The sequence below is a fragment of the Anas acuta genome, chromosome 4, assembly GCF_963932015.1.
Source record: "Anas acuta chromosome 4, bAnaAcu1.1, whole genome shotgun sequence".
Taxonomy (NCBI): Eukaryota; Metazoa; Chordata; class Aves; order Anseriformes; family Anatidae; genus Anas; species Anas acuta.
In genome coordinates, this window is record NC_088982.1 from 13,579,758 (window position 1) to 13,595,604 (window position 15,847).

Sequence of the window (15,847 nt, forward strand, 5' to 3'; positions counted from 1 at the left end):
ATCTGTCCATGTTCTTAAGATACCTTCTCTTTCAATTGTCTAATGCCAAGACTCATTTTCTATAGTAGTTTTCTCATTAAAGGTCATCATTCATCTATTTAATTCAATTTTTTTCTAATTTGAGACTTGGTTCTTAATTGAAAAGCCTGGTGAGACTTCAGTGGGCCCACTGCTCAGCCATAATGTCTAGCACATTTTCAAAAACTTGGCTAGATCAAAAGCAGATTGCATTGCATCCTGTCTGATTGAACTTTGAAAGGCACTAGAGCTTTGGATCCAGTTTCTCCCTCAGAATGAATCTATCCATCCAGAGCCCACATTCCCCTATACAGAACTCAATAAATTTTATTTCAACATAATTTTTCACAGTCATATCAAAGTTCAAAAGGCCCCTAAACTGTTGACAGTTTTTATTTTATGTTCTCTCACTTCAGTGATCCAACTGCACTGCACGCTAGAGGATGTAAACTGTGCTCAGATTCTGAACTGGGACATGAGCTCATTTAATAACTCCCAGGCAGAATAAGAGGGGAAAACTCCCCTTGTGGTTTTGTTTTTTGTTGTTTTTAAGAAAAAACAAAACAAAAAAACAGAGATAGCAAAACAGTTTGAGAATGGGATTTTTCAAAAAATTCAAATCTCAATGTTATCAGTCTTCCTCAGAGCCTTTGTTACCATGAGGACTTCAAGAACCTCTTCCTTAACTTCCTTAACTTTTTTTTTTTTTTTAATTCAGGTAATTGAAGAAATTTACCTAGTATAGGAGCATTAAGACTGGTTAATAGTCTGTTTATGAATGAAAAATCACCAGTCCTATTTTAAAAAATGAAATATAAACTTAGGTTAAGACTTTAAGAATAACTAATAAATTGCATGTACAAAACAGGAAACTGATTGTAAAGAAACTTTAGGTTTCTTCTTCTTCAGGCAGTCTGATCAGTTGTATTCTGTATCTGCCTGGAAACATTTATTTTATACAAAACAATGGATTTTCTTTTACAGCTTTATGTAATCTCTCATGATTACTTCCTATAATAGAAATACTCTTTCTACATATCATACAAAAAGTTTACAAGGCTTAATAAAGTTTAGAAGGCTTTCACAGTACTTCTAGAAAAAAAAAAAAATACAGGAAATATGATGTGCTGATTGAGAGTAGTTTTTTCCACAATACCAAGGATTCTTTAAGTTAAAACAAACAAACAAACAAAAAAACCCTCTACTGTATATTGCTATGATTAAAATTCTGTCATCCTTTTGGGACTTAATTTGGATTAATCTTTCAACCTTTTTAAAGTCTCACATAGTGCATGCTTTTTCAGTTCAATTTTCTTTAAAGTAACACTTCAGAAAATGTTATTTTGAAAAAGCTATGAATGAGACTAAACTTCTGAACTTACCGTTCACAATAATTAAGACCTTGACATAATAATAAGGCATTTATTTTCACTATATAAAACACTGACCTTCCTTTATTTCCTCTATGAAAGATTTTATATTTACTTTTTATTATGCTAACTCATAAAAAAATTAAGGTAAAGCAATCAGAAATATACTTCTACACTTCTATACATTCTACAAGGAAATTTGAGCATTTCTGAACTTGTAATTGAATCAAATTCATACATTTGTGATAAAACTGCTGTTTTGCCCTTTAGATAAGGGGCAAAAATTTCATTTTGATAGGAAAGTTAAGAAATTTATTTCATTTTTAACAGTGTGCATATTACAGAAACAACAACAACAAACATTGATAAATCACTGAGTTTAGTGGAAATGTTTCCATCCATTTGGAATGGGTTCTACTTGCTTTTCTCTTAATTAACATTATCCATATTCAGATTCTTCATCCCTATACAGAAAAGAAATATCAGGACTAAACTGAGTTTAAAAAGATACATAAAAGAGCTACACTTGTTGGTCTGAAAGTATAAAGTACACATTGATGAAGATCAAGCAGAATTAGACCCTATAAAAAGAATTAAAGGAAGCAGAGAAAAGTAGGGTACCCTAACCTTTTTAAGGATTACTAGAACCTGAACAAACAGGGACAATGTTCAGAAAATTAATAAGGTGAAGAGAAAAGACATTTTAGGCATCATTTAGAAAACACTGTAACATTTTGCCTCAGCTGTCAGTAAGGACAATAACACAGACATTACTGAGAGAAATGAAAACAACACATTTTATCTCAGGAAAAAATGAGAAAAGCAATAAATATTTTAATTACAGAGGACTTGACTCATCACCTGCTTAGAACTTGTACAAATAACTTGTCAAGATTGTAAGATTTTAAACTGTCACATTGTGAATATTTGCTTAGGCTGGAGCATGAAAAACCCAGCTTTGATCTATTTACAAAAGACAGCTAAATAGCAGAGCAAGTTTGACATCCACAGACTCATTCAAAGTTTGATATAATAAAGTGCAAAGCTGTAGAAACACATGGTGGGAAAAAAAAATAGATAAAAAACATGACACAGGTTTATCAATTAGACAAGATTAACTGTTATCAGAATACAGTAAAGCAAATGTTATTGTCAGAAAATTACTAATTAAAAAGTAGAAAATTAAACATATTGTAACAATTAAAATGTGGAAAATAAACTGGCATGGGGAAAGTAATGATGGTTACTGCTGACAGGTGAACTAATGAACTATATGGACTTTAATGACCTATTTAAGCTCTGGCTACATTTAAAATTTTTGTTGATTAGGAAGATTTTATTGATAAAATTTGAAGACACGTTCCACACAGGAAAGGCTAAGAATATACATATACATATACATATAAAATTTAAAAAGATGTTGTCAGGGTCATACAACAGAGGTGAGAAGAAGTGCTGTACTGGCCCACACATGGATACTCATTTTTGGAAAAAAATGATTAGGCCAATTAAGTCTACTAGACAAGATATATAATAAGAGCAAAAAGACTGAGTTAGGAAATACATGACTGCCACAGACTCTACTCTTTGTGTATATATACATATGTATATGTATATATATATATATACACACACACACATATATATGTGTGTGTATTATGTGTGTGTGTATATATATACACATAATTTCTTGAAAGCATACCTTTAAAAGAATAACAGCCATGCCACCTCATGGAAATATCAGGGGGTCATTTAGCTTACTGCTTGAAACTTTTGGATTAAATTAAAACAATATGTTTAATATAGAAGCATAAATAGTCACTATCCATTTTTCTCATTCAATGCACAGCATGAAATATGATTTCTCCATGAGAAGGTATACAATGTCCATTTACCAGTCACTATTCACAACTCCTCTGAATATTTATTCTAGAATTAATTCCTTTGGGAGTGGGGAATGGGTTATGATGGGTTTACAAAAACAGTTAACACTAGCATCAATAATGATTTTTTGCATAATACTTTTCTTATGAAAAATGACACATTTTCCCCATTTTGTATGTGGAGAACAGCACCTAATACAAGATGGATTCATCTGCTTTTTCATATTCCTAAAAGAATTGGGAACATGTTCACAACTTTATTTTGGCAAAATATAATCACACACATACACACACACATACAAAGAATTACATCTACTGTAATTTCTAGATGCCCTGAAGCACCTTGCCTCACCTCCTTCTGCAGCCCTAGAATGATGCAGGTCTCTTGGGTTTTGTGTGTTACATCTGCCAGTCCCATGCGGACTTCTAAGGTGTGCTAGGGCATCAAAATGCTTCCGTATAGCGATATGTTCAAGTAATCGAATCTTATCCTCTTTAATAGAGACTCAGTATGAAAACTTCAAATTATACCACAAATATTCTGTTTGTCACACAGAAAAATCACATCCCTGCTCCGAACGGGCTGAGTAGACTTACTTGCATGTGCAACACTGAAAATCTTGCACAAGTCTTGCATTTCTTTGTTCATCCATTACTGTTCCACAGAATATACTCCTGATGGTAAAGGACAACCTTACAGGCTTGGGGCCAAGGACTGAAAAAGCATCAAGGTGGAACTAATTTCTTAGCATTAAAATTGTCTTTTCTGCAAGTCAAGGGTATGATGAACATGAGGCAGTTAAGACCAGCTACTTGTGTAACGTGCAAGACAACTAACTGCCTTCCTCTTATTTTCCTGGTGCCACTCCAATCTCGTCTCTACAGCCTCCTCTGCCTGCAGAGGTAGCTAACTTCATCAATCAACACTTGCATCCCTGCTGCATACAACTTGTAACCCCCATTTGTCATAATAAGTTTTAATGACAGAGTTATGAATTGCTTACTTTCTTGTTTAAAACATAGGTAACCCAAATAGTACACATCTTTCTCCTCAATTCTGCACCCATGTGGATGTTTATTTCTATGTCGCTACTATAGATATAGCTTGACAACACTACTACTCAAGTCTCAGCATCTTCCCAGGTATTATACACTATAGAAAGTTACCAGACTTATGGCTGTACAATCCTAAACTAAAATTCAAAGTAGTCAGTGGGAGGTTTTTGTTACAGATTGAATCACCTTTGGATCAGGACTTAGAACAGTCTTGAAAATGGTTGGTGTCCAAATTCTGTGAGCTTCTGTTCATTAAATTGCTTGTTAGATCATGTTGTACGTATTGAGACAGAAAATTAAGAGTTACCATAATGCTTATTTGTTCAACTTTTTAATGGAGTCAACAATTGCTTTATTTTTTTTTATTTTTATTTTTTTACCTAACACTTAAATGGCATAATTGCTGCCTACTTTGTTTATTCATTTCTGAAAAATAGCAATAGGAAATAGCAAGCTTTCAGATGGGATTATTTTCAGCAGTGAGCATAACTTGAGTATATTTAGAAAGAAACATAAAAAGTATATTGCAGCTACACAAAATTTCTGACAGACTTCATTACAGAAAAGCATGTGGGATCAGGTTAACTTCCATAATACAGTATAATAATAATACATAATAATACAGTATAAAATAGTAAATTAAAGTAATTGAAGAGGATAACATTCAGTTGTTTGAGCATACTGTATGTATTGTTTTGATGCTGTAGTGTACCATAGATATCTGCATAGGACTGGCAGATGTGACACACAAAACTCAAGAGACCTGTATCACTCTGGGGTTGCAGCAGGAGGTGAGGCAGGATGCTTCAGGGCATCTAGAAATTACAGCGTATGTCATTTTTTGTGTGCATGTGTGGTTGTATTTTGCCAAACTAAAGTTATAAATGTTAGAATAAGGTATATAAAAGTTAAGAAAAATGTATAATTTAAAACAAACAAACAGACAGGCAGCAATTGCTGTTTTAAGATCAACTGAAACAGCTGAACATTTTATCTTGACACATTTTTAAAAGCAATAATCTGGTTTAGATTAAAAACAAACAAAAAAAAATCATTTTAATTTGACATTTATTTTAAATAATAATAAAAAAAACCTCAAAGGTGCAATACCAATCCAGTATATATCTCCTGATTTTATTTGTTGTCAATGGTTCCAAAAGCAAACTAAGAAATGCAAGTCTACAAAATACTACTCAACTCTAATGACTGCATGCTACCCTATGATGCTTGACCAATTTAACCACAGTATTAATATCCAATTTGTAAAGGACAAATTTACATATTAGGACATGAATTTGCAGTAATGGGTGATTTTATAAAGGACAATGGGAATTATAGCTGAAATTTTAATCATCCAGAACCTTCAAAAAGGTTTAAGTGGTCATTATCTTCCCAGACTGTGAAGCACACTGGGAAGGAAGCCACAGGTCAAGTCATTTCAGATTTATTCCTTAATAACAGATTTGTAAATATTATCAGATACCAGATAATATCAGATATTCAGGCACTAAGGAGACATCATCTAAATATTTGTCTATACCAACTCATAAACTAATGAAGTGGAGTCCAACTACTACCAGATAAGATGAGGTTCGTAAACGCTCTTTTTAGTAAGTCAACCACAATAGATGGAAAAAGGTTTGTGTTTGTTTAGTGTTTTTTGTTTGTTTGTTTGTTTTTGTTTGATAGTTTTTTGGTTCTAAATCTGACAAAAGCAAAAAGTCAAACCTTAAATATAAGTGGAAAACAATTACTCTGTGTTTAGTTCAACGTGCTATTATTTCAGTGGATCAAGAGAAAGCTGTCTGACAAACTATGAATAACTACCCTCAGCTTTCATGGTATTTTGAAATCTTTCTTTACTTCAAACCTGTTGAAGGCCTTCTTTCCAATAATGCTTATCGACTGTTTTTTCATCTGATCTAGTTAAACAGAGTACACCTACATATAAACCTCATCATCTCAAGTGTTAGGTGGGCACTGTTTCAACTGTCTATGAGAAAATCCTCAAAGATGAGAAACTGCCATCCAAATGTTAGATGCGCTGGCATTGTCTGCTGTTCAGCAATAAGTCTAAAAATAAATAAATACATATATTTATTTTTTTCTTCTATAAACACACACAGACAAATCCTCTCCTGCAGGACATTCCCCTACCCAATGCAAAATTGGAACATTTGGATATTACACAATGCCAATCAGCCACGTGTTATTCCTAAAACTGCAGGAATTTAAGCCTCACAGCACAACTTTAATGGAATGAAACTCATTTGCATTTACAAAGACTCACAGCTGTTTTCCCATGCATTACTTAATGAGTTCTGTACAGAAAAAGAACAAATAAATACCTTTGTGTCTGTCTGGGGGAACCAATAAAATGTTGATTTATGATCCTTAGTAAATACATAACCTCAGCTGGTCCACAGTAGATATAAGCAAAATACCTCACTTAATGTCTCCATTATAAATATACCAACAATACCCACCACATCCTACCAACAGGGCTGGTGTAACAGAACAGACCTCCTCATCCCATGGTTATTATTGATCTTGTATTGAAAATTGTCCTGTGAATATGCAATAGCCCAAAGGGCCCTGGCAGCATATCTGTATCCTTGTCAGTGTGACCAAGGCCATGCTTTTCTATCCTGGTGACTACACAGCAAATTCCCTTCAACTATTGGGTAAGGCGACCTCCAAGCCCCTGTTCAGCAACTCATAGCTTGCAGTTAAGTGCAAATATTTTGATACAGGACATGGAAATTGCTTCAGCAATAGGTAACTCTGTGTCTTATGTGTTACTCTGAAAAGACGAAAGAAATTTCCCATTTCTTAAAAGAAGGGACTAAGAGAATACTTTAAAAAGGATTGTCATCTTAAAAATCTGTATCTCAAGTAATTCTTAATTGACATGTCTGGTACCAGTTTACAGAAGTGCAGACAGATTTACATTAAAGATACATAAAATCAATCCAGGCTCAAAGCACCTGCTGAAATCTGTGATTATCTAAATAAGCTCTGAAAGTTCTTTTTGTTTGTTTGTTTGTTTGTTTTTTCCTTAAGATTGTATTTAGAAATTTGTATCTTTGTACAGCTGCTTTTGTGAGCTACATTTAGGAAGTTCCATCCCCTTATGGATTTGAGCAGCCATTTACAAGTACCAATATGTCTGCTGTATCCTTAAGATACATTTTAAAACATTCTTCTGGGGAATGCTCTAGTCTTTAGGTCAGAGTTTTGCATTTTACTAGAAGAATATGAAGAGGCTTTGCTTGTCTGCTTCTAAGAAACTCTGTGCAAGCTCAGCTGTTCAGAGGAATGATAGGGACCAGGGTAGACTGGACTGACCTTTTGTAAGTCTGTCTCAATGGCATTGCATTTACATAGGAATTTGAAAACTCCTCCTCAATATTTAATGAAGCTTACTCCAAACTTAGGCAACTCCTAAACAAAAAAAAAACTGGGGGACCAGCACTGATGAACCTAGTTCCTAGTTTATTTTACCCATAGAATCACAGAATGGTTTGGGTTGGAAGGGACCTTTAAAGATCATATAGTTCCAACCCTCCTGCATGATGGACACCTTCCACTAGACCAGGTTCCTCAAAGCCCCATGCAATCTGGCCTTGAGCACCTCCAGGAATGGGGTATCCACAGCTTCTCTGAGCAACCTATTCCAGTGCCTCGTTGCCCTCATATTAAAGAATTTCTTCCTAATGTCTAACCTAATTCTACCTTCTTTTAGTTTAAAACCATTACCCTTTGTACTGTCATTATCTTCCTGACCAAAAAATTGGTTTCCATCCTTTTTATAAGCCACTTCAAGTACAAAAAGACCACAATGAGGTGTCCCCAGAGCCTTCCCTTCTCCAGGCTGAACCACCCCAGCTCTCTGACTCTCTTCATAGGAGAGACCTGCTCCAACCCTCTGATCATCTTGGTGGCCCTCCTCTGGACTTGCTCTAACAGGTCAACATCCTTCTTTTGCTGGGAGCCCCAACCTGTATGCAGCACTTGAGTTCCTTCCTCATCTTCATCTCCCCTCACTGGTATCTCTACAGTACATCTATGTCTCTCTTGTACTGGGGAGCCCAGAACTGGACACAGTGCTCCAGGTTATGCCTCACCTATGCTGAGCAGAAGGAAAGGATCACCTCTCTTGACCTGCTGCCAACATTCCTCTTAATGCAGGTCAATCTGCCATTAGCCTTCTTTGTGACAATGTCACATTGCTGGCTCATGTTCAACTTGGTGCCCACCAGGTCCTTCTCTGCCAAGCTGCTCTCCAGCTGGGTGACCCCCAGCATGTACTGGTTGTTCCTTCCCAGGTGCAAGACTTTGCACTTCCCCTTGTTGAACTTCAGTGAAGTTCCTCTCTGTCCATTTCTCCAGCCTGTTCATGTCTCTCTGGATAGAAGGACAACCAATGGGCAATAACATCTATTACTCCCAGTTTTGTGTCATCAACAACCCTGCTAAGGGTGCATTCCTCCTCATCATCCAGATCAATAATGAACATGTTAGTCAGGTTGATCCCTGGGGTACACTTAATGGCCTCCAACTAGCCTGTGTTCTACTTTGTTGGAACCCCTCGCTACAAGAAGGACATTGAGGTGCTCAAGTGAGTCCAAAGAAGGGCGACGAAGCTGGTGAGGGGTCTGGAGAACAAGTCCTGCGAGGAGTGGTTGAGGGAGCTGGGCTTGTTCAGCCTGGAGAAAAGAAGGCTCAGGGGTGACCTTATCACTCTCTATAAATACATTAAAGGAGGCTGTAGTGAGGTGGGGGTTGGTCTATTCTCCCATGTGCCTGGTGACAGGACAAGGGGGAATGGGCTAAAGTTGTGTCAGGGGTGTTTTAAGTTGGATATTAGGAAGAACTTCTCTACCAAGAGGGTTGATAGGCATTGGAATGGGCTGCCCAGGGAAGTGGTGGAGTCACCATCCCTGGAGGTCTTTAAAAGATGTTTAGATGTAGAGCTTAGTGATATGGTTTAGTGGAGGAATTGTTAGTGTTAGATCAGAGGTTGGTCTCGATGATCTGGAGGTCTCTTCCAATCTAGACAATTCTGTGATTCTATTGTATTTCTGGAATATGACTACACATAATGAAGGTGTTATACTTCTCTGTTCTAAACAGAGAGATATGTGTATTCATTACAAATATGACATTCTGGGAAATAGAGTGATTCTGGGAAACTAGTGTATGTCCTACTCTAATGGAAGCAACAAAACCTTGTTCTCGTATTATGTAAAGAGCGTTTAGCTTTCATTTCCAAGATGCTTCACACAGTGGCAAGTGTTTGCCTGTGTAAGTTCTCCTCTATCTCTTTCTTCCACAAGAGCTCTTGGGTCTATATTCTGATATAAATTCTCAGTTATACCTTGAAAGATAAATACCTTTAGCCATAGTCACTCTCATGGTTCAAGGGGAAAATAGATTTATAGAATAAAAGAGGTCACAGAAAAATATGAGGAGGACTGATTGATTCTTATTTTGTATTATAATGCTAGTGAGTAAGATTCATTTAAAGAGCATCTCAGGCAGACATTTGGTCATTGGTGTCCCTCTACAGTCTGTGGGTCCCCAGAGCAATTCTGAATTGCTTTTTCTCAGTTGTAATATACAGACAGTTTTTAAGGAGTCCTTGGATGTCAGTCAAGAGTCTTGAGAAGAAGGATCAGTTAAAAAGAAAAAGAGAAACAAGGAAGGAAAAAAAAAAAAAAAAAAAAAAACAACACTAAAAATAATGAAGCTTTGACAAGTAAAGTCAAAGCTTAGTTTTTGGAACAGATTTCAACTAAACAGTCTATAAAACTGCTTATTTCATCACTGTCTATTTTAGTGCAAGTGAAGGAATACTTTTGAAAGAACTTAGTAAAGCATTGTGAAAGATTTCTATATAAACTTTCCTAAGTACGCAACAATCTATCACTTCAAATATGCCATTTTCAAGAGTCTTTGTAAAGAAAATTATAGTTTGACAAGGAATCTGCAGAAGTTCTTAGAGTTCGATTTAAAAATAAATAAATAAATCACTATTCCATTTGAAAGAACTAATTTGAAAGGGGTTCATCACAGTTATATTTTCTTACTAGCCTTACTAGCATGAAGTACAGCTACAGTATAGATTAAGTTCATTAGTCCTTTACCAAATTTAGTTCTTTTTGCCATAAAAATTGATATTTACATCAACAACATTTTTTTTTTCTGCTATTACAAAAAAAAGAGCTGTGGGAGGATTTTGCCTAGTATCATCATATGTTGCAGACTTATTTCCAATTCCTTTTGTATAAACAGGTAATTGCTAGACAGCGTTAAAGTTGTTCAAATTCCTCAAAAAGTAGAATATAAACTACAATTCATGTTGTTTCAATGACAAAAGACAACATCTAACTAATAAAGAGTTAGTAAATTGTAGCAATAGCAAATTCTGAATGTATTTAGAAGAGGCAGAGAAAAATCTAAAAAAAAATGCAGTGTATCACTTCAAGATGTATTCAGAAGAAAAGTCTTGGGTCTTCTCTCAGATACTTTTTTTTTTCTTTCTTTTAAATCTGTTTACTCCACATGGGGTTACCCATAAGAGCCATCAAACCTTAAACAAGTCTTTTCTCTTCAGGAAGCCCTTCCTGCCTCTGATCACTGCTGCTCTGTCCTGTACCTGTACCTTGTATTGTTCTTGTTAAAATAGGGTGACTAAAACTACCTGTATCATTCAAGAGATGGACACATCATGAATTTTACCACACTTTCAGCAGTTTTTCCATTTGCAGCAATAGGTATTGTTCAGAAAGTGTTGCCCTAATAGGCCTTTGGAGATAAGCACAGCAAGACTTCTAGGATGACATGCTACTCACCATGAAACAGTGCAATCTAGCTAGACAAGTATGACATAAAAAGACTTGAAGTATAGAAAATAGGACTCCTGAAGTAAACAAAATCTATTTTTTCATTGGCCTACCCATGGCAGACAGACATTCTGGTCTGAACAGCAGCCAGAGCCAGGCAGCCACTAGGGGAAATTGCTGGAGAAACAACTATACCTTAGCAAAACATTACACACCACAGGAAATAGGGCTCTGAATGGCAAAGTCTGAGGAAAAAATGGCAACATGCAGCAGTTTCAGTTTAACCTGTCCTGAATACACACACACTGAAATATTTTTACCCTTTCTCATATCTGTACAAAAATGGAAAAGATACCGAGGGTCAATGCATAAAAAATATGAAATGAGTAACTACAGCAAATATATTCATAAACTATATCTTCCATCATTAAAGGAAAGATTAAAGCCCACCTTCATTAAACAAGCTGAAGCAATAGACAAAAATCAGCTTGATAGTCTAAAACATTTTTAAAATGTTACCAAACTAAGAAAAACCTTTGGAGTGGGACACAAGCTTACATGCAGGAAGAAACAGATGAGTTACTTACAGAGAGATACCATTTGAGAATACCCAGAATATGCCAGAATTAAGGCCATGGAATATTCCCCTGAGATCGTAAAAGTAAATTTGAACTTTCAGAACTAAAGTTGACAATGCACTGGCAAAGGATCTGTAGGGAACAATCCGTCAGAAAAAATGCTCTGGCTTATTTAGTTGCAGAATCACATAAAGAAAGAGAAAGCAAAAACACCCGAAGGGCAGTGTTTTTATAAAGTGACAGGTCTGAAATACTTTTTCTTTATCATAAATATCTATTTTCTCCTTCAGTTAAATATGCAGAAAGCTGCACATGCTATACAACCAAAAATGCCCCAAATGAAATAATCTTGTAGCCAGCAGCAGTAATTCAGTGCCCACCTTATGGCAGGTAACATGATTCAATTCCTGAGGGACAGAATCAAGTTGTCATCTACAGTTGCCAGGGCTTCCTGAAGAATAAATGGCTGTGGACTAGAGAAGGCTAGAACAAGATACTAGCAAATGAAAACAAACATGCTATTCACAGCGGTCAGGATTGTGGAGAGAAGCAGGTCACCAGCATATAAAGTAGCTGTGCTCTGTGTTCTGATCACCAGCCAGCTTTACCATAGCATAATTCCCCGACCCTCAACAGAAACATAGTAGATATGGATTCCCGTAGGTTAAGATGTGTCAGAATCAGAACCTTTAATGAAAAGAGTTGTTGGGATTTGGGTGAATGGGAGGGAATTAAGATAGGGGAAATAATGTCAAAGCACAGCAGCAGAGGACCAGTGTCATGATTGCAGCTTTTCTGCTTTGGAATAATCACTCTTAGTAAACATTGCACACTAAAGGAACACATTCTTCAGACTCAGTACTCTAAAATTAGTACCTTTGGAGACAAATAGAATAAAAGCCTATATATTCAGAAACCAAAAGAATGGCTGTATTCAAGTTTTAGAATCATTATTATATTTCTTGCATCTGTTCTTTTATACTATAATTTAAAAATTGGATGTAGTAGTGTTTAGCAAGTTCTTGTCCATATGGTACGATGCAGAAAAAGATGTATTTCTAGAATATTTCAACCAAAACATTTCCAGAAGAATCAGGAAATAAGGAGTATTTAGATTTAAAAAAAAAAAAAAAGTGTAATTTCATCTCATCTGAGTTATCTCTGTAACTGTTTGCTTGGGTTTAAATTTAAAACCAGAATTGATATAGAGGAAGACACCTAGGATAAGAAGGAGATTACAGAGACTGTTTTACTAGAAGATATGATCTAACCTGAAACTAACCTTAAGGATATAAAACTATTAGAGAGTGTGCAAAGGAGGGCTACAAAGATGGTGAAGGCTCCAAAGGGGAAGACCTATGAGGAGTGGCTGATATCCCTTGGTTTGTTCAGCCCAAAGCAGAGCAGGCTGAGGGGAGGCCTCATGGTGGTCTGCAGTTCCCTCACGAGGGGAGCAGGGAGCAGAGGAACAGGCGCTGAGCTCTGCTCTGGGGACAGCGACAGGACCCGAGGGCACAGCATGGAGCTGGGACAGGGGAGGGTCAGGCTGGGGGTTAGGGAAAGGTTCTACAGCCAGAGGGTGGTCGGGCACTGGAACAGGCTCCCCAGGGCAGTGGTCATGGCACAGAGCCTGCCACAGCTCAAGAAGTGTTTGGACAATGCTGTCAGACACAGGGTCTGATTTTGGGGTGGTCCTGCACAGAGCCATGAGCTGGACTTGTTGATCCTTGTGGGTCACTTCCAACTCAGAATATTCTATAAACACAAAAATCACAAGTAATGTGATGAGGATAAAGTGAGCACACTTCAGTAGGTGGTGAAAAAGTCAGAGTGACAAAAAGACCAAAAGAAAATGAGGATAAATTGACAGAATTAGCCACAAAAAGATAAAAGAATTAAATTAGATTCTCAACCATCAACACTTCCAGTAGAAAGCTTGGGAAGGCTGTAATGATAGGAAACAAGCAACCACCTTTAAGACAAACATTGGTAATTTTTCTGAAGAAGAAATTATGACATAATTAGTCTAGGAAGTAGGGAACTGGACTCTGAGATTGGGGGGGCGAGGAGGAGGAGCACTTGCTCTCCTGCTCTTTCACTTCAGTGCTTCACATATTTTCTGCATGAGCCCTGAAACTGTCAGGTTTGCATTCATGCAGTGCAATAACATAGCCAAAGAACTGAAACCTGACCACTGCCCCCCAGCATCAAATCTTGGTCTGTGCACACGCCTCCTGCTTCACCTGTGTGAGGCTTTATAAATAAAAGACTACTAAAAATCACTTTGGGGCTGCTTAACCTACTTGACACAAAAAGAAGTAAGCATGTTCTGAATTGCCTCAAGTAATACTCAGAGCTTCAGAGCTATTTTTAATCACATTTCCACATTTAAAGGAACACTGTTGCATTCGACAAATGAGGAAGCTACCAAACAGGTTGTTAATAAAGACTTGTAAGGCTATGCCCCAAAGTCTATGTAAATGCTTTCCTTTTCTGTAGAAAGACTTCTACAGAACCACTGAAGGCAACAACCTCGTATAATCCAGATAAATGCATCAAGTTCCAATTTAAAAGTTAAATTTTCTGCTCAAGCTACTTCAGCCAGAAGTCTGTTCCAAACATCACTGCTGAATTTCAGCATGCAATTATTCACAGAGCATTTATAAACAGTTCTTGTAGCAATACTGTCCTTCAGATTAAGCAGCTCTTCCCTCTTTAGTTCTTCCTTCTGCATTAACAAGGTGCAGTCAAATCTTTTCCCTTCCCTCTATTTCCTCAGCCAAGCAAGCAAAGTTCTCTCCCCATGTTCCTTCCTGTTCCAAACAGTCTCTTCCAGCACGATGACCAACTTGGTCTTTGTTCCTCCTTTCTTCAAAAGTATCACAGCTTAAATACTATGATTAATAACCTTTCAATTAGCTTAAGTTAGAAGTAATACATGACAGACCTCAGGAGAAAATTTTCATGAAATCATGACGGAAGATGAATATTTGCAACTTATTTACATTATCCACATTACCATTATTTACAACCAACTCTGAAAGAAAAAAAGTGACCAACCACAGAGCAATGAAAACTATTCCATGTGAGGCTTTAAGCCATGATAATTAAAATTTGGTCATTGCTAGACGGACTTATCAAAGCTGTTTTTTCCAAATACTAGTGCAATCAGTGGCACAGAATGCTGATCACTGGTGACAAGCTCCCACAGATTGGAGCTTGCCATTCAAATGTAGAATTATATCACAGAACATCATGTTACAGCCTTGGCTTAAGTTGTAATGGAGACTGCCTCAGAATTCTGAGGAAAGGAAGTGTTTGCTTTTCAGTTACAAGTGAAATCATTAAGAAGATACCATGAATGTGAAACCATCTCTGAAATATGGTGGCTGTGGATCTGGAATACTATCCTCACTTCAAGTGCATCAAAGGTTTCTCCAACAGAAGAAAATGGAGAACAAAATAGGTATTCCGGGAGCAATTTGATAAGCTTTCACATCATTATAGAAGCCACAACATTAATCAGTGAGAAGCTGACATCTAGAAGGTAGTCAGCAAATGTCTTGAATGTACTTTCAAACATGATCAAACACAGTAACTGAAATTTCACAGAATCACAGCAAGATGTTTGCTGAGAAGGGGAGGAGGAGAGTCTTGCAAGAACCAAAGAACTCAAAGAGGACACCATCTTTGGTTCTTTCCAATTTCAACAGAAGTGAACTCCTCAGATGTACCCTCTGCAGCAATTTCCTCTGGCAACGGTTTGTTCCTTGTGTAAAACTCCCACTGATATCATGGGGAACACCACACAAAGCTATGGAAAAAAATCCTGGCTTGACTGAAACCAAACGAAATCTTGATAAAGCTTTCAAAGAGGGCTAAGACTGCACTAGGTAATAACATTTCAAACAGCCTGAGGTTTTCCCTCGGTGCTAAATTTTATTAATGCATTAGAAAGAAAATACACCCACATACCCAACCGGAAAAATCAGGCCAACTCCAATAATTTCATTGGAACTATGCTAATTCACGCCAGCCAAAATTGTGCTCCTTTTACATACTGATATTACTCATCTTGAAAATGAATAATTCCA

At 36.7% G+C, this 15,847-nt stretch overlaps 1 protein-coding gene across 3 annotated transcripts in view; it reads right to left on the bottom strand.

The window, feature by feature from the left end:
- SLC2A9 (solute carrier family 2 member 9) overlaps positions 1 to 15,847 on the bottom strand; it is a 127,903-nt gene that overhangs the window by 67,458 nt on the left and 44,598 nt on the right. The window lies entirely within an intron of this gene.